The sequence below is a fragment of the Macrobrachium nipponense genome, chromosome 5 (assembly GCF_015104395.2).
Source record: "Macrobrachium nipponense isolate FS-2020 chromosome 5, ASM1510439v2, whole genome shotgun sequence".
Taxonomy (NCBI): domain Eukaryota; kingdom Metazoa; phylum Arthropoda; class Malacostraca; order Decapoda; family Palaemonidae; genus Macrobrachium; species Macrobrachium nipponense.
Window position 1 is genome coordinate 28,418,643 of NC_061107.1, and position 23,024 is coordinate 28,441,666.

Here is a 23,024-nt window from a genome sequence, read left to right on the forward strand (position 1 = left end):
GATGGTTGTTGTTCAGATACCGTGAACTTTGTCAGTCCTATTAATCATGTGGCGTAAACTCAGGAACTCCTCAGCCTTGCCTATCTAACCCCTTAACCTCTAACCCCCAACCGGAAACCCCGGTACCAGCCCTTATTCGTCTGACTGGTAAAAAATGGGTATGATTGTATTTTTCGTCTGATGGCTCCATTCTCACTGAAAATGGCTCAGAGACTAAACCTGAATAAGAGTAAATCCAAATGCTTCGCTGACCAATGTTTGCTAATACAAGTAATCTCTGTGGAAAGTCGGTCTCTGGTAAGGATGTATTATGACTTTTTGTAGCTCTTTCATAAATATATGAAAATTGTGGTCACTTATGGATGGACAGACGTTGATGAATGTATATGGGGTAAGTAATGCCCAGTTACTAGAATGGAATGTGAATGAACTAATATATAAAGATGAAATACTTGTGATTACTGACAAAGAATAGAAATCGATAAATATGAACGAGCTTATAATTAAAAACATGTGTTATACAAGCTATATATATATCACCAGGGTTATGAGCATAAATGAAAGTTTTATTTTATCAGTAAAAAATCTTCGGTATATAATTGATAAAATGTATTTTTATTAGATCATAATTCGTTGTTGTAACCTCCCAACCTGAATTATTTTAAACCACAGAACAAAGTTTATCCGCTAATCCTCTGCCCCGGCTTAAATCCTACAATCCAGGAACACAGATTTTTTTTTTTTTTTTTTTTTTTTTACATCAATCCACATCCCAATCTTTGCATATTTGTCTCCAATCCTTCATATCCGGGACTTTCACTTCCCGACTTCATTTACACTCGTCTGGTTCTTACCAGTGACGTCATAAAATGCATATATTAAGTAAAAGGATAAAGGTATTGAGATGAGGTGGTGTCTAGTGTTATGAAGAGAAAGAAAATACGAAGGAAAAGAGGTGAAGGTGCCAGAGTGCGTGATAAATGGAGGGCTCTCTGTTTGGTCACATGAGTCTATGATTGAAAGTGTCATGAGGGAGAGACCGCAGAAATGCTGAATAGCTGGAAGAGTTTATGGAACGGAAGAGTTTCCAGCAGATCCATGACTTTTCTTTATTTTCCTCTCTTCTATACCAGGCTGGTGGATGATTTGTGTTTTTCTTGTATGACCACTCGTCAAACTGCAGAAAGGTTCAGTCATTCTTAGATGTTTTCAGTAGCAATTTACATAAAATCTGATTAGTGCTCGAAAGAATATGAGGAACGCAATTTCTCTGCAAGAGATTTTTATTACTTCAAGATTCTGCAGTATATTCATAAACATTCAAGTTAGCTGCAATATAGAAGAAAGAACCGGAAGTCGTGCGCAGTTCAATCCTATTGATACCGTATTTGAGAAAGTTCTAGATCAAATAAACGTTCGTGAGCAACTAACATTTCTTCAGTTCACAAGAGGCCTTCATACTTTAGTCTTGTTGGATCAGTTACAGAGTTGAAATATTTCCTAAAATTCACGTACACTTTTGGTTACCACAAAACAACTGAGGGCAGAGACAGTGTCCATAATCCAGCGATTACTGACACCCATAGAATACAAATGTCCCTCTGATCTCGAGATGAATAATCTACCAAAAGATGAAAGGAACGATCGGAGACGAGCCTATAACGAAGAGGGAGTACGTAAATATTTTTAGATCTGAGTGGAAGAGTCCCAAAGAATCGAGACTCCCCAACGATAGAGCTGTATATAAATATTTCACCAATGGTCGTCATATCTTCCCTATGGATTAGAGTTCCAGAATTTTATGTTCAGGCATAAAAGAATTTCTTCAGCTCTTATTTCCAGTTAACTTTCTCTGCGTCCTCTCTCATTATTTCCTCGATTCCGTCTACTTGAACAAATAAAAAAACAATTAATGAATTAATGTTAGAGAGAAATGATTAAAAACTAGACATATTACAAAATTTCTCAAGTGATCCTAGTTACTGTATAAGAGCGGTGCATTGATCTGCTGTTCTGTGCCAGACTCGTCGAAGGAAATCCTACTTAACTCTTAGAGCATGTAAATCTCAGAAGTCGATTCTAGTTATTTAGTTACATTAATTCGTACTTGGTGTGCTGCTATTTAGTCCTTGCAACCCTTTGAACGTAGTAGACAGTGCCATGGGTTCTATAGTAGCCCCTGTAGTATCTTTGCATTTTAAAACTATGGAACTTCAATTACCCTAAGACAAGGAGAGGAACGAAAAACTTATAACAAAAAACTATGCTTGATTTCGTACCTACTTAGTTCTTTAGAATTTTGGGATATAACCAAGGACAAAAAGAGTATAAAACTTTTCTAAAATCGAATTATCATAAACGTTTCGTATGCTATGGTTTCCCAAGAACACATAGCTATAAAATCCCGAATTATCATAAAAGAACACATAGCTATAAAATCCCACAAAGACGTTGCATTTCGAGAGCGAATACACCATATGTATGGAAAATGTAAGTGGAAAGCGAGTCGCCTTTCCCTCTCACACGATACATTTTGAAGCTTTTTGCATAAAATTCAGCAACATGACTGTCTCCCTTCATACGCAACGTGATCAATTATTGACACGCAATCTCTATTGAGAGAGGTCCCTATAGAAATCACTGAAGCAGTTTCGTCTAGCAAAATGGCACCAATCGGCACCATAGGCTGTCCATTTCCCATCCCATTTGCGGTAATGTCTTTTCACTAAACGGTGTCCGTCTTTTCAGCCTGGAACCACAGGAAATATCCCTGACAGGTAAAAGGGGGCTTCTCTTTCACTTACCGAGACAGATCGCTGATTGGCTCAGAGCTGACTGAAAACCGCGTAAAAGTCCCCAACCTGGTGGCTATGTCGGGACAACCGAAAGCTCTCGACATTGAAGGTTTCCGACGAGATTTGTCGTTTATGGTAACTGGTTTTCGCTTTGCACAACGTGACTCGGTTTCTTTTAGGCGAGAAAAATAAAATTTAGTGCTTTCTATATTTTGCATATACAATCCATCGTGTAAAAGGGTATCAGATTTTCACAGATTTAAGTGAGATTATTGTTGAAATCGTTACCAAAATAAAATGAACAGAGAATTATTTTCATGTAATACGTAAGTACATATCATATTTCTTTATATATTTTACCCTAAAACTTTACACATTGAAAATACAAACAAATTACAGAAGTTTTTGGTTTGTCCCTTATTCATTTTCATGGTTTTTTACATAGAATAAAATAAAATAAAAAAACACATGTAAATACGGTTTTTTCTCCTGGCCTGTATTTTGCACAAATATTCAAATAAAAGCGGGCTTTTCTTAATCTCTCTCTCTCTCTCTGTCGCTCTCTCTCTCTCTCTCTCTCTCTCTCTCTCTCTCTCTCTCTCTCTCTCTCTCTCTCTCTCTCTCTCTCTCTCACTGGATTTTAGTTCTTTGACATGCTACAGGGTGCAATTTACCACCGACGCATATATTTTCTATTTCTCCAGAATTAAAAATAATTCTTCCTCGTTTTTGGGCATACCTTCGAAAACTTTCATTTCACAAACAATAATCAGTGACAAATTCATATGAAGTGATTTGGTATATCTAAAAAGGAAGCACCTCTTACTAACAAAAATAAAATATATTTTCCCAAAAATGTCTAAGATATAGGTTAATCAAGTTCGAAATATTAAAAAAATTTTCTGTATGCATGATGAAGGGATGTGTAAATGCACCATGAGATGTATAACTATCAATATATTAGCTTTTCAACCAGCAGGTAACTGAACTATATATATATATATATATATATATAATATATATATATATATATATATGTGTGTGTGTGTGTGTGTGTGTGTGTATGTGTGTTTGTTGTGTGTTTGTATACTGGGCGCGGTAGGTGCCAGCCCGGGACAACCCTCAGGTACGTGGCACTTCTTTTATGACCTTTGTGTCCGAATTTCTAATGCCCTGTACTCACTCGAAAGACCGGGGTTTGGTCCCGTGGTGAGTCAGAAATTTATTTCTGTGATACATACTCCCATGTTTTCATATCCATCATATCTCACGGAGAAGCGGCGGTTAAGTTCAATGAAATGTTAGCAATTCGGGCGATGAAGGGTCGAGAAGTTGGGTAAAATTCGCTGGTAGCTCCTGCTCGGGGAAAAGGGAAAACAAAACATATAAACATATCCAATACATACGTATAGATATATATATATATATTATATATATATATATATATATATATGATATATATATATATATTTTATATATATTATATATATATATATATAATATATATATATATATATATATATATATATATATATATATATATATAAAATATATATATATATATGTATATATATATATATATATATATATACTATATGTGTGTGTGTGTATTTAGATATATGATTGTATGAATGTATGTATGTGCAAATTTACGCCGGCAAATGTATTTGAGGAGAGGGGGGGCTGGATGTTTGGTTATGAATTGAAGGAACAAAGAGCGATTGTTTCAGAAGTCTATGGCAGATACAGTGCTACCTGTATCGGTGAGTCTCTCTGGATGGCTGAAAGAGTGAATTATGAGTTTGTACACACAAGGATTAGTTAAACAGTCAATATTAATCGTAACAGGTATGGCTGTGTCAAGATAAATCATATGAAAATAAAAGATTGATTTACATGACAATGATTTGGTGCTTTGCAAGGTTCAATGAAATGAAAGGGTGTTCCAGCTAGTTAATCCGAATGGAAAGGTAGATGTTACAGGAGATGGCACTGCGAGAAGATATGCCGTTGCTGGAGTAAGAGAGGTTGGAGAGTTATGTTGAAATGCGTTTGGACTGGGCTTGATACCAAACATGCACACACACATACACGCACACATTCCATTTATGCTCACTTTTCAGTGTTGACAACACGGGGATTTCTGCTGCTAAGCATACATGCGAATACTAAAACATACATACATACATACATACATACATACATATGTATATATAATATATATATATTAAATATATATATGTACATATGTATGTATGCATGTATGTATGTATGTATAAATGTATGTATGTATTTGTTTTAGTATCCGCATGTATATTTAGCAGCAGAAGGTCCCGTGTTGTCCAGCCTGAAAAGTGAGCATAAATGGAAAAATAATTATTCTGAGTAACTACATATTCTCTTTTATAAAACTCGACGCGATTCCTCGTAAATGCTTTTCCCTCAAAGAACTGAAATGGTGTTAAACCGTCCGTGAAAATCAACTCATTTCTCTCCCTAACTCCTGTTGAAAAAAAAGAAAGCCTACTCACCCACACATTGTACGAGATCATCCATACGAAAAACAGTAGTTTATAAATGACGCAGTTCCCATTACAAAAATATTATTTGGAAAATGTTGGTGAAAAAACGCATACCAAAAATATCGTGCACATGATGATTTTGGGATTCCGTTTCGTAATGGGTTAAAGGGGTGGTGGATGTGTAATGGGTTAAAGAGGTGGTGGATTTATGCAGTGGGGTTTTGGGGTGAGGGAGAGATCGGTTGTCAATAATTGTGATGTGAAGATGGAAGTAGAAAGGAGAGGAAAGCAAAGTAAGGCTTTCAGCGAACCGATCAAAATGCTGGTGGCAAAAGAGGACTGAATTATTAATATAATGTGTTTGAAGTTTTAATTGTTATGTAATATCACTCACTCGTTTTTCAGGTGTACTTTGGTTTTGTTTGTAAAGTCATATATTTAAACTGTGTTATTGTTGACTTCATTTCTTATTATTTCCTTTTTTCCTTAAACATTCTTTTTCCCGCTTAACGCTTTCGCACTCCATGTTAATTGTTGTGTTCCCGTTAATGGCTAAGTCGTTACCTCACGTTCAATTTTATTTGTGGTTTCATTAAAGTGATTATGATTTTATATTCTCTCACATATACAGTATCATTTTTTTCATTCGCTCTATTTCCTCGTGTTCTCTAAAGTCGGTGTTACGATGACTGCTAAGTCCTCTTTTTGGAACAATATACTGTTCATATGAATACATATATATATATATATATATATATATATATATATATATATATACTATACATACATACTTTATATATACTTATATATACATACATATATATATATATATATATATATATATATATATATAATATATATATATATATATGTATAGAGAGAGAGAGAGAGAGAGAGAGAAGAGGAAGGGGAGGGAGACGCCGGAATGTGGGAGAGGGGACAGAGGAGTGGAGGTTGTCATGAGAGCAGAGAGAAGGAGATGTGAGGCGCTGAGAGAGAGAGACGAGAGAGAGAGAGAGATGAAATGTCACTGATATGGATATTTTGTAGCAAAAGGAGGCTGTTATGCCCCTTATACAGTTAAAAATCTAGAGTTGTTTTGTCTCAGAGATGAAAAAATATATACGGTAAATTTTCTTCCTTCCAGCTTCATTAATAATAGAAATAAAAACTTTAATCTGCCTTGGAATTTACCTTGTTAAATATTTCAAAGCCAACATAAATTAAGTGTGCCGATCATGTACTAACAATCGTGCTCAATTATAGACTAAGTTGTCAATGGGCACGATGGAACGGGTATTTTTTATCAAGTATACACAATAACAGTTACACACAAAATTAAGAACTTTGTTGTTCAGGCTGAATTTCTTGAAAAACGACAATTTCTAAGCCCATTGGAGCATTAATATTCAAAATTTGTTTTTGGCTAGCAGCATGGAAGCATACTACTCTCTCCGAGAAAGATCAAGTGGGTCGTGGAGCAGAGCGCAGCGTCTGTGACAGAAATCACAGATAACGCGGGCGCCATTATCCGCACTGCTCCTCAGGTCACCATTCCTCCAAAGGAAGAATCACCATTCGTCTTCGATCCTCAGGTTGGTTTGGTTTCTTTACTCTTGTGCTGTACTGTCTGACGATTCATTTCTTCTTATCTAGAGAAGCGAAGGATTTTTTTTTCTCTCTATCAGAGAACCCGCGTGGGTGTGATTCGTGTATTGAACCTTTATTTTGTTTTCTGCATTTAAGGGCTAATGCAAATTCTTCGTTTAAAAAGTCCTATCACATCAGTGATAGGACTTTTCCTATCCAATCTTTCCAAACGTACTTGCATTTTATCTTAAATCAACCGCTTTAAGTCTAGAAAACTGAATAATAGATCCTTATATAAAGTGAATTACTCTTTTATGATTCGCATCATGATTGTTATTCGAAAATATTGTCGAAACTTCGGCAAGAGAGATTGTACTTTGCCATAAGTTGTAGCATGTTTTTCCATGCTTTCCTCATTTACAAAAGTGTAAATGTGTATTGCATGAAAGGAAGGAAGATATTATGTTTTGTTATATTTATGTTTAGTTAGGAAAACCATTACGTTTAGTTATTTCATGTATTAGTTTGTGAGTATACGTGTAATAGCTCTTAATTACCGGTCGTCGGTTGTTTGTTGTTTGATCGAAGGCCGGACATTGGAAATTTCTTTCTTTTTCTTAACTAACAAAAGTTATTAAACCACCAGTTATATACAGTAAATATATTCATTACAGTAAATCATTCATATTCATATCCAATAAATATTTACAAAATAAACATGCACAGTTTTTCTTCAGTCTTTCAGTAATTATGAATCTCTGTGCCATTATTTAACCAATCAATTTTTCCTTCAATTTATGGTAATTTAACCTCACGTCTCTGTTCACCCACAATTCAGCGATGTAGGCAGTAATGATCAAAAGTGCAGCATTCCTTTCTTTCTTTTTAATACGTAACTGGTCGGTCGCTGTGCTGTGGTGAAAGTTAGTCTAGTCACAGCCCCGATAGAGTCGAGTCAGCTCAGATGAAGCAGTCTCGATCAAGTGTCATATGTACAAGACCTGGTCCAGCGATCTTCGAGAAGTCATCGGCATCTCCGAACCTCAATCACTTACGTATTCCTGTCTTAAACTTCATTTGGGGAAATTCTATTTCAGGATATGCACATCTTCTGATAGGAAGGTGTTCCCTATGATGTCCTTTGGATGAGAATAGTGAAAGTTAAGTATATCTTAGTTTTACCAGACCCTGAGTAGATTAACAGCTCTCCTATGGCTGGCCCGAAGGATTAGATATTTTTACGTGGCTAGGAACCAATGGGTTACCTAGCAACGGGACGTACAGTTTATTGTGGAATCCGAACCACATTATATCGAGAAATTAATTTCTATCACCAGAAATAAATTCCTCTGATTCCGCGTTGGCAGAGCCGAGAATCGAACTTCGGACCACCGGATTGGTAGTCGAGCGCGAAAACCACTCGTCCAACGGGGAACTCTGGATGAGAATAGTGAAAGGGAGATTGTGTTAACGTCGGATCTCAAAGCATCTAGGCTAGGGATAGCAAATCCACCCTTCACAGTTACAGTAAGTTGGTATCCTTTATGTACTCATTAATATACATTACGCCAATGTCATGTCTTCAACGTCGATTAAAATGACTAAAGGAATTTGGGTGCCGTTGTGTAGAACTTAGGCTACGAATTGGTTATTTACATTTCAAATTCACCACAGGCTAAGGGCTATACGATCCCTTGATTTGAAATGCTCTACTTATTAAAGAAGCGGGTTTAGTAAAAAATATTTTTCATATTTGTATGTCAAGATTCTTTTCTTCATCACGCGTTCTATTTGAGCATTAGGCAAGTCTAATATGTTTCCAAAGCTACTGATGCTATTACATCCATCAACGCAAGAATTCATACTGACTTACTTGAATACCTTTTGTATTATTTGCTGTATTTTTATTAATATTTCCAATGTCTGGTTGTAGCTCTAGTTAAGTACTTTTTTAACATGCCATGTTCCATTTTATATAAGTTTGTTCAATAAGTTAACAGAATTCTTTTTAGTACAATGATAATATACTCCTCGTCTTGAAAGAAATTCGACCCTGAGAACCTCAGTCCATCTAGGCAGCGGAATGGATGCCTCTTTTTTCTTTTTAGATTAAAAAGCAAGGCTAGTTTACAATGGGACATGGGACAGGAGGTCCAAATCACTGAGATTTAAATTGATGGAAGAGAAAAACAGAGCCTTTAGAGAAGGTATGTTGAGGGTACCACCGAAAAGAAAGCCTCCTTCAGAGAAAAAGAGAGCTAGAAACTTTTATCTCAAACACGAATATTGAAATGAACAATCCATCTTTAATCCATAAACAAACAAAAGGATGTTTCTCAATAAATAAATGCTTCCAGAAATCAACCTAAATGTATAAGTTGAAAAGGCGTGCATGTCCTCGATTTCGTATCACGCGGAATCTTGAGACAAATAAATTCTGGTACATAAAAACTTAAATGAAATCCATGTTAAAAATCACCCAGAGGACCTTGCTATCTCCTATCCACATCTTTTCCAGAAACCGAATTTTTGCTCAAGCTTTTTGCAAAGGCCACTTCACCCTTTAGGGTCACCGTGAGTGACGAAACCCCAAACCGGTGAGGGATGGGGCCAATAGCTTGATATGAAAGACGACCTAACAAGAGAGCAATCTGGAACCATAATCAAATTTGTAGAGGTAGAGAAAAAGATTTTTTTTTTTTTGAAACAACAACAAAATAAAACAAAAACTGGAGTGGATGAAATTACACATGTAGAACTTCACACACACGTCTTCGCAATTGATCTACGAGATTATAAGGCAAAAGGGATTAGTAGGTAGTCATGCTAAAATGATTCTGAATATAGATACTTAAACACTGTCTCTTGAAATAAAACCGTTATCACTTGAAGATGAAACAGGGAAGCGAATGTCAAAATACGTTATTGCTTAGTGTAACAGACAAATACATATTTCAGAATAAAAAAAGAAAGAAAAAGAAACTGGTGACTTAAAAACCTTATCTGTACTGAGAAAAAGAGATTTTATACAGATAATCCCTGTACCGAAAGGAAAAAATAGGATGAAGGTTTAGATAAATAATACACGATAACAAAATTAAGCATCGTAAGGAAAATATGATTGAGACATAATTATATGATTAGATAAAGTAGGAGACTTCAAGACTGAGTCTAAGAAGAGAGGCTTTATCAACCAGATATACTAAAGGTCTGACGAAGATTACTTAGTCAGTGAAGTTTAGAATAATGAAGGGAAATGTTTGCAATCCTAGTATGTATGAAAACGTAACACCCCCTTTGCAAATATCGAATATGGTTTAATGCAATCTATGATTAACACTAGAATGAAACAAACGAGCCACTGAGACATCTGCATAATTTGTCTAATATTCTTGGCAGCATTTGTCAATCAAATCTCTATCATTTCTCAAGTGGAAGCCAGACATTGAATGCGGCTCCCGTGTAGTGATTTATATTCTATGTCAATTAGCGACGCCAGATCAGGCCGCAATCATCGGGATTTGCTCATATCTAAACCGCCATTTCACATTCCACCCCATAAATATCCATATCAGAATGAACCGTGTTATGCAAAATTCCGGAATCTTCCAAAGCTGTCAACTTCTAAAAAAATTGAATGGGTTGTAATTCTTTTCAGTTTCCGGAGGAGAGCATGTCCGGTATTTTTTTTTCTTCTTCTTCTTCTTCTTTGAACATAGTTGTTTTGAGAGCATGTTATTTTCATTTGACTACGTGTTTACCAATTCATTCCTCCGGTTACTATCTATTAAAATATTATTAATTCAAAATGACTAGTGTTTACCAATTCATTCCGTCCGGTTGCTATCTATTAAAATATTATTATAATGTCAACTGGTATCAGTAAACTCAAAAAGGTTATCAGAATTATACCTGAAATTAATTTTGAATCTACTACAGTAAAAGCATTCTCTCTTTTTTGCTAAACACCTCTAATCAAGTAAAAGCAATCCTTCATTCAAAGACTGTTTCGAAAGACTAAGAAAAAACCTCAAGTTACATTTTCTTTATGCATACTTGTGTCGCAAAAGAAAATGCATTCATTTGAACAGTTAGTAAATGAAGATTGTTTTACTTAATAGAACGGTTTTGTAGCTAAAGAGAGAATGACTTTTTTGTAGTAGACTCAAAATTAATATCAGGCATATTCCGACAACCCTTTGAATCTAATAATATCAGAATGATATTAGTAATTATGTCTGCTATAACTAACAGTAACCGGAAGAATGAGGCAAGGATAAACACGCAGTTAAATCAAAATATCATTCTCTACAAACAACCTCATTTAAACAAAGAAATACCCGACACGATTTCCTTCGAACTGAAAAGAATTATAACCCAAGCAACTTCTTATCAAATTTTACAGCCTTGGAAATTCCCGGAATTTTGAACTACACGATACGACCGCCAATACAAAATATTTTCGAGAGAAAGAGAGAAAGAGAGAGCCTCAAGGATAGCTACTCCAGTTTCATCTTTTATTTCTCCTTTTTCTCCCGCCCGCCTCAGCCGCTGGAAGGCTGATCAAACACACTCATCCTCGTTTGCGTGGAAAGGAGGACGAGAAGTTTCCACACGAAATGGAGACCATCAAATCTTTGTGTTCGATAGCATTCGTGGGACACACACACACGCCCCCCTCCCCTATCCATATCTTTTCGTTTAGTACTATGCAAACTGGAAAACAGTAGCCTTGAATACTGAAGAAGATCAAAACACAAAATCATTCAATGGATAATCGAGGTATTTCGCTCTCGGAGAAAACAAATGAGTTGTCTATCATTGTAGCAGTTATGAGAATTTAGCAGCTAACTCTGACGCCAACTTTCGAGCTTATATTCCATAAAAGTTAATCACTGACAAACGGAAATGCAGATAAAGCATCCGGTCGATTTTGTTAAGCAGGAGTAGCCGTGACCAATATTTCGGCGCCCCCATTTTGGATTCCATCTATTTCTCAGGCGGAAGAGACGACGTTGTAGGCGCAGTGGGAATTGCGGCGACAATAATCGTGCAGGATATTATAGGGATTGCTCCGGTGTATCCCAACTGCGCCGTGTCTGGACAAACACATGAGAATAGCGCTGCTGGCAAATGAACACAAACAGTCGTTATTGTAGTGAATATTATGATGGAATATTCCTCTAAATAAGTAAGCTTTCATTCACGAGGAATCCAGCATGTGGCAATGTCTTTAGTCAATAAAAAGGGAGTTAAGGCAAATTGACGATACGAATATTAGTTATCTTTTCAAGGAAATGTAAATATTGCCAATATTTTATGTAGAAACAAGGCCCACTCTTGAAAAGTAGATTTGAACGTAATTGCTACATCCCCTGCCTTCAGTATGTATAATTTTTCTCTTTTTTCTATTGCTTTTTCACAATCACTGTGTTCAGTCAGTAAATTTCCAATATTTTCATACTATCTTGAATTACGAGATAAACCTAAGTTGATGGGAATTCTTTTATTAGAAAAACGGAGGTGATAATACAGCTAACTTCGATACTAGCAAAGTCTTTTGTTCCTATTTAAAAGAAGGTATGAGAAGTCTGTAAAGATTCCTCCCTGCTACTGCAGAATTACTAGGGGATATCTGCTCATGCAAAATGTTATACTGAATTTGAACATTTCTTTCGAAAGACCCTTTCCTGTTCTCACGAAATATGACTTTCTATGTAATTGAAATCTTCAGAACACCTTTATGCATTCAAGGAAATATACCACAAGGAAAAAATTTAATAGAGTAAAATTCCTAGCTGGGTTCGCCTTTACTTTTCGAGATATCTTCAATGTCATAAGATTTTATCTAAATAACGCTTCCGTTTGTATGTATGAAATTCCTTGCCAAAAGATAAACTAGAAAATCACCAGACCTTCGAATCAAACGACGTCAGTATTCTGTAGGAACTTGTCCATTATCAATTGAATTATTCTGAGATCTGGGAGATTTTTATGTCCCTATAACTGGGAGAACCAAAGTTTACATGAACTGCCTGGCTCCGTGGCACTCATAACGCTAACTCTATTATTCGCAATATCAATGGAAAAGTGCCACTAAGTTGCAAGCAAAACTCTAACCTACGGGATCACATAGGTTCATGAAAGTATGGATCGATTACTTAGAATTAGCAATACACAATAACACTAGGTCGTGGAGCACTGTAAGCGAGCGTGAGCGTCGCTGGCATTCTGGGATATGGCACCCCAACATTGGTACTGGGAGAGTGAGATGAGTGTCACTGTTGATCTACAGTGGCAGGTACACAATGGGGCAGTCTACACGAATCTACAAAAGTATTCAACGATGAAATACTCGTATTGGTAAAAGAAAATTTACGCAGCGATTGCAAGATTGCGTTGCATATCAATATATATTACTCTAAATGTGATGAGCATAATTCCATTTAAAATAAATCACTCAATGGGTCTCATAGGGAGACGGAAATTCTAGGAATGGGAATTTACAAGAGAAAACACAGCTGAAAATAGGAATGAGTGCTAGGAACAGGGGTGAAGGGCCGACTGAACAAATATTTGCTTTCACTTACCTTTAATCCAAGGCGTGACGGGCGTGGAGTTGTACAAGGGCGTCGGCCAAAGGATGAGTGTCGCTTGCAGGGCTTCACCAGTGGCTGGAAACACAATGTTTCCAATAATCATGAACCAAGCAGGTGGGTGTCTGTCAGGAGGACTAACAGGCACCGTTCGTGGTTACTTGAAGATACTATCCATTGTCAGCCTCAAGACAGCGGTTGAGGAGAGCAGCGGGCTGAGTATTCGTGTACGAGACCACTTCCGGGTAGGCATACTGCAGCAGGGAGATAGGCCTCCTGTTACTGGCGAGGTTAAAATGCTGGGTGTTGCATGTTAAGGCTGTTGTTTTTTATTAAGCTGTCCTTATCCCAGCACGGGGAAGTACAATTTGATAGGCCTGGTTAGGCCGTATATATACATAAGTTGGATACCTGGAATCATCTGTCCAAACTGGATACTGATTTTCTCAAAACGCGACTGAGCTCCTTGAGGGAGCGATTTGTCTCTGGTCTTTCATCTCCAATGCTAATCAACCACAGGAGCCTGAGAGAAACATTGAACGCCAGCAGACAGGTGTGAACAGGTGAGAACAATGGGCAAACACGTGGGTCGAGAAAGGCGAGGGTCATCCAGTGACAATGGTGAGGGACTAGGTCAGGTAAAAAAAAAAGGGGGCGAGGTCAGGTAGAAGGTTGGAGTTAAGGAGAGATGTGAGAATTTTCGCGACTTGGCAGGAAGTTCTCGATTTAATGGCTTTTGCTAAATTAGTTCAGGGACCATACTACAATGGGAAAAGGGGCGCAGGCCCCTGAAATACGTGTAGGTTACTTGTCTCGGATTTGACTCATTCAGTACCTAACCCTGATGGGGGAGATGTCAACTCATAAATCATCATAAAACTATCAAAGGGAGAAGGCCTTTAGGATGTTTTCCATCTTTGATCTGCTAAGTCAAAATACTCTCAAGAGGTCCTTATTCCAATCACAACGCGGATGGGAAATTCTTGACTGGGTCCGAACTTGACAGGTTGTTGAATTTTACGTTATTAGTTCGAAATCTATCCACCCAATATTTTGCACTGGGCTGAAAAGAAAAGAAAAGATAAGAGGATCCAAAGTTGATACTTAATAATATACTATATATATATATATATGTGTGTGTGTGTGTGTGTGTGTGTGTGTGTGTGTGTAAATGAATTCTTTTGTTAAAACAGGATACGTCTCAAGTATAAAAGGCACATCAAAACACTGGTTTAAAGCTAAGGACTATATTTCAGTGGACTGCCTTCCACCTTTATCAAGCAGTGAATGACAGAAGTAGTTACATTGGCGAAATATATAGTGGGAGATATGGCCTTAGGTGATACCTGGGGTCACCGCTAAGCCGTCGTTGGTTCTACTTTAAGTTTTTGCTTGGGACCAAGGAATGAAATTTTTGTAGAAGTCCATCAAAATCACCCCACTCGCTTTTCCTGTATGGTAAGATTTCGTCTACATAACTAAGCCAACTCATATCTGCAGGTTTGATAGGGTTTATAATTACTGTTTCGAAATACTAAATATATAAGTTTGCTCACACAGCACTGAGTAGACTTCCTATACTGCAACCGAATTTTTTATGGTAAAAGTTATCACCAAAGGAAAAAACGTTATTAGTGACGCAGAGCTCTACAAGTTGCATTATTTTACTCAGTTCTATGGGGAAGTAGTCAGCAAATGGCTCAGGTTTATTTTTTAGGAACGTTAATACATCTTTTATGGGTACTTTTGTGAAAAGGGAGTCTACTTTTAGGCTGAGAAGTTTTGCATTACGTACGGGAATATTTGCCAACCTAAATTTGTTGCAAAAGTCTTCTGTATGTATAGTTCCTAAAAATGGGGATAGTAACGGCTAACCATTTTGAAATTCTCTACTTAAAATCTCCAGAACACGAGATTATAGAACGGAATTGGAAAAGCGAGTGGGGCGATTTTTATGTCTTTCTACAAAAATTAAATTGTCCTGAGCATAAAATCTAAAGTAAAATGGGAAAATGGTAACCAAACCCCTTTTTAGATGTCTTAATCATCAGAACTAATAACAACTACAAATTCACTGTCTTCAGGAAAGTGATATTCTCACTTTCATACATACATTTTTACAGCTATCATGACATTTCAGTTAAAGTCGGCATAGCAAGTAACTTACTTCTTAGAGCCCTGAGAATTTGCTCCCCAGATTTTCTTAACAAAGAACTTGAAACAAAAAGAAATCAACTCATCTTGTTAAAATACCCCAAGCACATAATAGAAAAAGCCATACATAAAGCAAAGAGCATTTGTTACAAACCCGCAGAAAACAAACAAAAGAAAAAATATACAAACAAATCATAATCCCTCACGTGGATAATTTATGAGAGATCACACAAATCTTAGGCCAACCCAACCCTTTCATCTTCACTTATCCGAATACACTAGGTAAATCCTTAGTTAACGTTCAGCAGAGAGCAGTTTCTAAAGACATAGGTGTTTATAAAATCCCATATAGGGATTATGATAAGTCATATTTTGGATTCACAGGAAAATCTCTATCAGAAAGATTAACTCAACATAAGAGCAGCTGTCGATATAAATGTCAGATGGTAGAATCTTCACTTATAAAACAAGATAGTATGATCAACCTTTCAATGGAGCCGGGGTCTCTGACTATATAGACAATATCTTCCTTAAGGCAATGGTGAAGTGCATTAAGACCATTTTTAGAACCAACGTCGGCTTAGCAGTGACACCATGCATCACCTCACCTAAGGGCATATCTCCCATTATGTATTTCGCCAATGTAATTACTTCTGTCATTCACTACTTGATAAGGATGGAAGTCTGTCCACTGAAATATACTCCTTAACTTTAGAACAGTGCTTTAATGGGCCTTTTATACCTTATATATATATATATATATATATATATATATATATATATATATATATATATATATATATATATATATATATATATCACAGGAAATTTCCAGGCAGAAGTTCAGTACCAAGTGCTTTCACGTTTATTCACACGACGTCGAATTTACAACTGAGACACCATTGGGAACTGTCAGATTAGGATGGCGGGAGAAATAATCCAAGATCATCTAGTTACAAGCTGAAACACCTTATTTAATAAAGACTAAAGAAAAGTTAGCCACACAAAACACTCAGAAAATATGACCATCAATATAACTATTCATGCTTAGATTTATGAAAAAAAAATAAAAAAAATTTTATTATGAGCACGTCCAGTTTAAACGATCCATGGCTTAATATAGTATACATATATATATATATATATATATATATAATATATATATATATATATATATATATATATATATATATACGTATATATATATATATCATATATATATATATATATATATATATATATACATATATATATATATGTGTGTGTGTGTGTGCATGGTGCATGTACATTCCATATAGATATGATATATAAGATATAATATATATATATATATATATATATATATATATATATACCTATATATATCATATTATATATAATATATATTATAACTATATATATATACATTAATATTTATAGATATATATATATATAAAGGATCTCTAATATATAATAAAAAGGAAGTATGCATGTTAATATTTCCTTAAATAGGAAACGAACGACAAAAAGTACCTCAGACAAATCAAGCGTATAATGAAATAGTAAGATAACTTGAGTCTTGGCATTCATATTCATAAAATACGATCCCGAGTAAAAGATACACAAAAAAGAATGAAGAAGCATTGGCGCCTGTGTGACAGGAGAAAGAGGAAACTTCCACAATTCTGATCTAACGGAAACAGTACAACTTAATTTCATTCATTTCCTGATGCTAGTCTGAACATGATTATCACAAAAGTAAATAAAAAAAGACGTCATCGATTGAATTACACAGGTTCTTCAGCGGTAATATTAGATATATTTTTTGAAATAACTTACAATAAAATGCCAACATCTCCTGTGAGGAATGGTACGAAAATTATAATTAAAGAGTTGTGAATACAATATGTTAAAACAGATGATCATTAGTACAATCAACAGACAAATAAAACTAAACAAGAAATTTGTTTTGACCAAGAAGCACCTACCAGAAACCAGGTGGAAGAATCTCAAAGCACAGGTACAATTTTGTCGTTCGTGTTACAGAATCTGAGGAGGTGATTGGGATATTAATCTAGATAATGGAACGGGGAAGAGTGAAAGCTTAAATGTTGCATGAATGCAGGAAAAGATTGCCCTGGGGATCCATTCAATTAAAGGGTACTCGCAGGAACAGCCGAGGGAGATTCTGGTCTGTAACTGGAACGAGATTGAGATGGGGAATTAAATTAAGTAGTTTGATGGTTAGACGCGGTAGGATCTCACCCAGGGTTCAAAAGGGCATTAAAGTGGTATCTGCATGTTAAAAGGACCTCTGATGATTAGAACAAAAGGCTGATATCCTCATGATCTAACGTTTGAAAGGGGAAGATCTGTATGTATATATATATATATATATATATATATATATATATATATATATATATATATATATATATATATATATATATATACAGACACACACACTCAAGATTTTGTTTTCGCCGGTCAAACGTTAAATCATGAGGATATCAGCCTTTTGTTCTAACCATCCAAGAGGTCCTTTTAAATCATGGGATACCACTGTAATGCATACATTTATACAAATATATGTACATATCATATATGAATGTATACGTGGCACACATACACACACATACACACACACACACACACAACACATAAATATATATATATGTATATATATATATATATATATATATATATATATATATATATATATATATATATATATATATATATATATATATATATACTATATATATATATATAATATATATATATATATATATATATATATATATGTATATATATATATATATATATATATATATATGTATATATATCTATATATATGTATATACATATATATATATATATATATTATATATATAGATATATATAATACATATATATATATATATATATATACTATATATGTTATGTATGTATATATATATATATGTGTGTGTGTGTATGCAGAGAGAGAAAGAGAGAGATAGAGCAAATAAATGGATGCCATTATGTTGACGTTAACGCATCGAGTATTGTTGGTGGTAGCTCTCTTTCAGGCCGTAATGACTTTAGTATTTATGTCATCGAGACGGACACAGAATCAATATGGTTTGTTCTCAAAGCGAAATAGCAATGATAACGAGTTTGCACGTTTGTTGGTCGGAATTCGGTTTTTGCTAATTTGAGGCAAAGTTCGTTCTTATATATGACAGAATCATGGTGAGGTGGAGGAGGATTCGTTTATCAATAATTGAAGGGATTTGGATTCAAGCGGTGGTTTTACTTAGTGAAGGAGGATAAATAACAAAAAAAAAAGAAATTTTTGTGGGAAAGTTAGTCAGGGAAAAAATTGTTATTTTACGTTTGTGATCTTGTATGATTAATCTTAGAACTATCGGATTTTGGATCTTAATATTTTTTAGTGTATTCTAATTCTGCCTATTCATTTTCGCCTTTTAGCTTTTGTAGCGTTCCACAACAGATCGGTGCAAGACGATGTTTACTGAATCTTGTCTTTGTACTATTAGACAGATCATGTGAGGTGGAGGAGGATTCGTTATCATATTGAAGGACTTTGGATTCAAGCGGGTTTTACTTAGTGAGGAGATAATAACTAATTTGTGGGGAAAAGAAGTCACGAAAATATGTTATTATTCGTTGCTGATCTTGTATGATTAATCTTAGACTAAAATCGAATTTGATCCTGAATATTTTTTAGTGGTATTACTATCTGCTTTTATTCTTTTCGCTTTTGTTTCGTAGCGTCTGACAACAGATCGTGCAAGACGATGTTTACTGAATCTTGTCTTTGCCGATTTTAGTTTAACGTTGTAGCTCTGACCATCCCAATCAGGGGAGGTGATTACGCTTTAAATTCTATTCAAGTTCTTCACAGTTTTTGCATCCGCTTGTGACTACAACACCCGAGTCTCGCATTTGGATCAGCGTGTAGCGACAAGAGCATCCAAAAAGTCTTTGGAGAAATTAAGAGGGCATTGTGCTTATTGTAATCAACACACTTATACTTTTCCAATGTTTTTTCATACATTTCAGAGCTGATGATTTGAATCTTATTGAAAATATACATACGTATATATATATATATATATATACATTATATATATATATATATATATATAATATATATATATATATTTATGTGTGTATGTATGTATATATATATGTCACCCCAAAAAAGGGTCTCTAGAATGGCGTCACTCTTGTCATTCAGGTGCGTTCTCTACCACAAAGTCCCACTCTTCCAAACCTCCTTTTTCATCTCTCATATCGAAGTAGGACTCAGCCTTCCAATGGCTATAATTTACTGTTCTTCACGTATTTATTATTCCTCCCATATTTATCTCGTTTTCGTCATATCTGCAGCTATATAAGGGGTTCCAAAGATTTTTTTAGGGTTTATTTCCTTTTCTATCTTACCATCCAAGTGCTAATATTCATCATAAAATTTTGCTCTCAGAATTGACAGACCTTAAGAGACCAAAACGTTAATTTTACATCTTCGAGGACTTTCAAACCATTTGATTTCCAAATCTTTGATTTACGATTTTTTTTATACGTAAATATTAGAGACTCCGTTTCAATAACCATTTTTCTGTCTAGTACTATTCATCCATTTGAGCATATCCAGCACGTTCTAAGTCCCATCTCTCTGGGTATTACATTGATGCGTTCTATCGAACAATCTTCATAAATATTGAGGAGTTTTGCCGACTATAACTGCATCAGAATGTATTCAAAGCAATCACATTTCCATCGTTGCTTAAAGCTAAAGCGGTTCCATCTCCAACCATTTTTTATAACATCCACGAGTAAAGACAAACAACCGGTGGGACATAACGTACCCCTGTGCGTCCTCACTATTTATAGCATGCACTTCTTGACAAGATTCCATCAGCATTAACTGGTATCTCATTCACAATGCTCTTCGGTTCTACGTAAAAGTCCTCTTTTATTTTTCGACGAGTTCATTCTTATGTGAAACACACATAATGCTAATCATTTTACAATGATTTGATAGTACTTTGCAAGTTGGATTCTACAGCTCATTGCTCTAGACTCAACAAGTGTCGACTGTGATTAGCTTAACATCGAAGAGAAAAATTCCTACTTATTCATCTCCTCCATAATAAACGTGCTTGTTATTATTATTATTATTAGTTATTATTATCATTATTATTATTCATTATTATTAATTATTTATTATAATATTTATTATAATTATTATTATCATTATTATTATCATTATTATTATTATTGTTATTATTAATTATTTATTATTTATTATTTGTTATTTAATGTTAATATTATTATTTATTATTTATTATTTATTATTAATTTTTTTTTGCTCTATCACAGTCCTCTAATTCGACTGGGTGGTATTTATAGTGTGGGGTTCCGGGTTGCATCCTGCCTCCTTAGGAGTCCATCACTTTTCTTACTATGTGCGCCGTTTCTAGGATCACATTCTTCTGCATGAGTCCTGGAGCTACTTCAGCCTCTACTTTTTCCATATTCCTTTTCAGGGATGTTGGAATCGTCCCTAGTGTTCCTATGATTATGGGTACAATTTCCACTGGCATATCCCATATCCCTCTTATTTCTATTTTCAGGTCTTGATACTTATCCATTTTTTCCCTTTCTTTCTCTTCAACTCTGGTGTCCCATGGTATTGCGACATCAATGAGTGATACTTTCTTCTTGATTTTGTCAATCAACGTCACGTCTGGTCTATTTGCACGTATCACCCTATCTGTCCTGATACCATAGTCCCAGAGGATCTTTGCCTGATCGTTTTCTATCACTCCTTCAGGTTGGTGTTCGTACCACTTATTACTGCAAGGTAGCTGGTGTTTATTGCATAGGGTCCAGTGGAGGGCTTTTGCTACTGAATCATGCCTCTTTTTGTACTGGTTCTGTGCAAGTGCTGGACATTCGCTTGCTATGTGGTTTATGGTTTCATTTTTTGTATTGCACTTCCTACATATGGGAGAGATGTTATTTCCATCTATCGTTCTTTGAACATATTTGGTTCTTAGGGCCTGATCTTTTGCCACTGTTATCATTCCTTCAGTTTCCTTCTTGAGCTCTCCCCTCAGTAGTTATTGCCACGTGTCATCACTGGCTAGTTCTTTAGTCTGTCTCATGTATTGTCTGTGCATTGGTTTGTTATGCCAGTCCTCTGATCTGCTTGTCTTTCTCCTGTCTCTGTATATTTCTGGATCTTCATCTACTTTTGTCAGTCCTTCTTCCCACGCACTCTTTAGCCTCTCGTCTTCACTGGTCTTCATATATTTCCCCAGTGCTCTGTTTTCGATGTTGACGCAGTCCTCTATACTTAGTAGTCCTCTCCCTCCTTCCTTTCGTGTTATGTATAGTCTGTCCGTATTTGCTCTTGGGTGTAGTGCTTTGTGTATGTTTCCTCGTTTTCTGGTCTATGCTGCAAGTTCTACCTTCGTCCATTTCACTATTCCTGCACTGTATCTGATTACTGGCACTGCCCATGTGTTTATGGCTTTTATCATATTTCCGGCGTTGAGTTTTGACTTTAGTGTCGCCTTGAGTCTCTGCATATATTCTTTCCTGATCATGTCCTTCATCTCTTGATGTTTTATATCCTCTCCTTCCATTATTCCCAGGTATTTGTATCCCGTCTCATCTATGTGTTTGCTGCTGTTCCCATCTGGTAGCTTTATCCCTTCAGTCCTTGTTACTTTGCCCTTTTGTATGTTGATTAAGGCACATTTTTCTATTCCAAACTCCATCCTGATGTCCCCAGATACTATCCTTACAGTCTGGATTAAGGTATCTATTTCCTTGATGCTCTAACCATACAGCTTGATGTCGTCCATGAACATCAGATGGTTAATTCTGTTGCCTCTTTTCTTGAGTTGGTACCCAGCATCCATCTTCTGCAGTACTTTTGTCATGGGAATCATGCCTACTACGAAGAGTAGTGGGGAGAGTGAGTCGCCCTGGAAGATCCCTCTCCTGATATTAACCTCTGCTAGTCTTATTCCAGAGCTTGTAAGTATTGTATTCCATTTGCACATTGTATTTTTGAGGAAGCTGATTGTGTTTTCCTCTGCTCCATATATTTTCAGGCATTCTATTAGCCATGTGTGTGGTACCATGTCGAAGGCTTTCTTATAGTCTATTCATGCCATGCTTAGGTTGGTTTTCCTTCTCTTACTGTTCTTCATTACCATTTTGTCTATCAGGAGCTGGTCTTTTGTACCCCTACACTTCCTTCTGCAGCCTTTCTGTTGGTGGAGGATGGTGTTTGTATCCTCTACATAGTTTTATAGCCTTTCGCTGATGGTACCTGTTAGTAACTTCCACATTATTGGTATGCA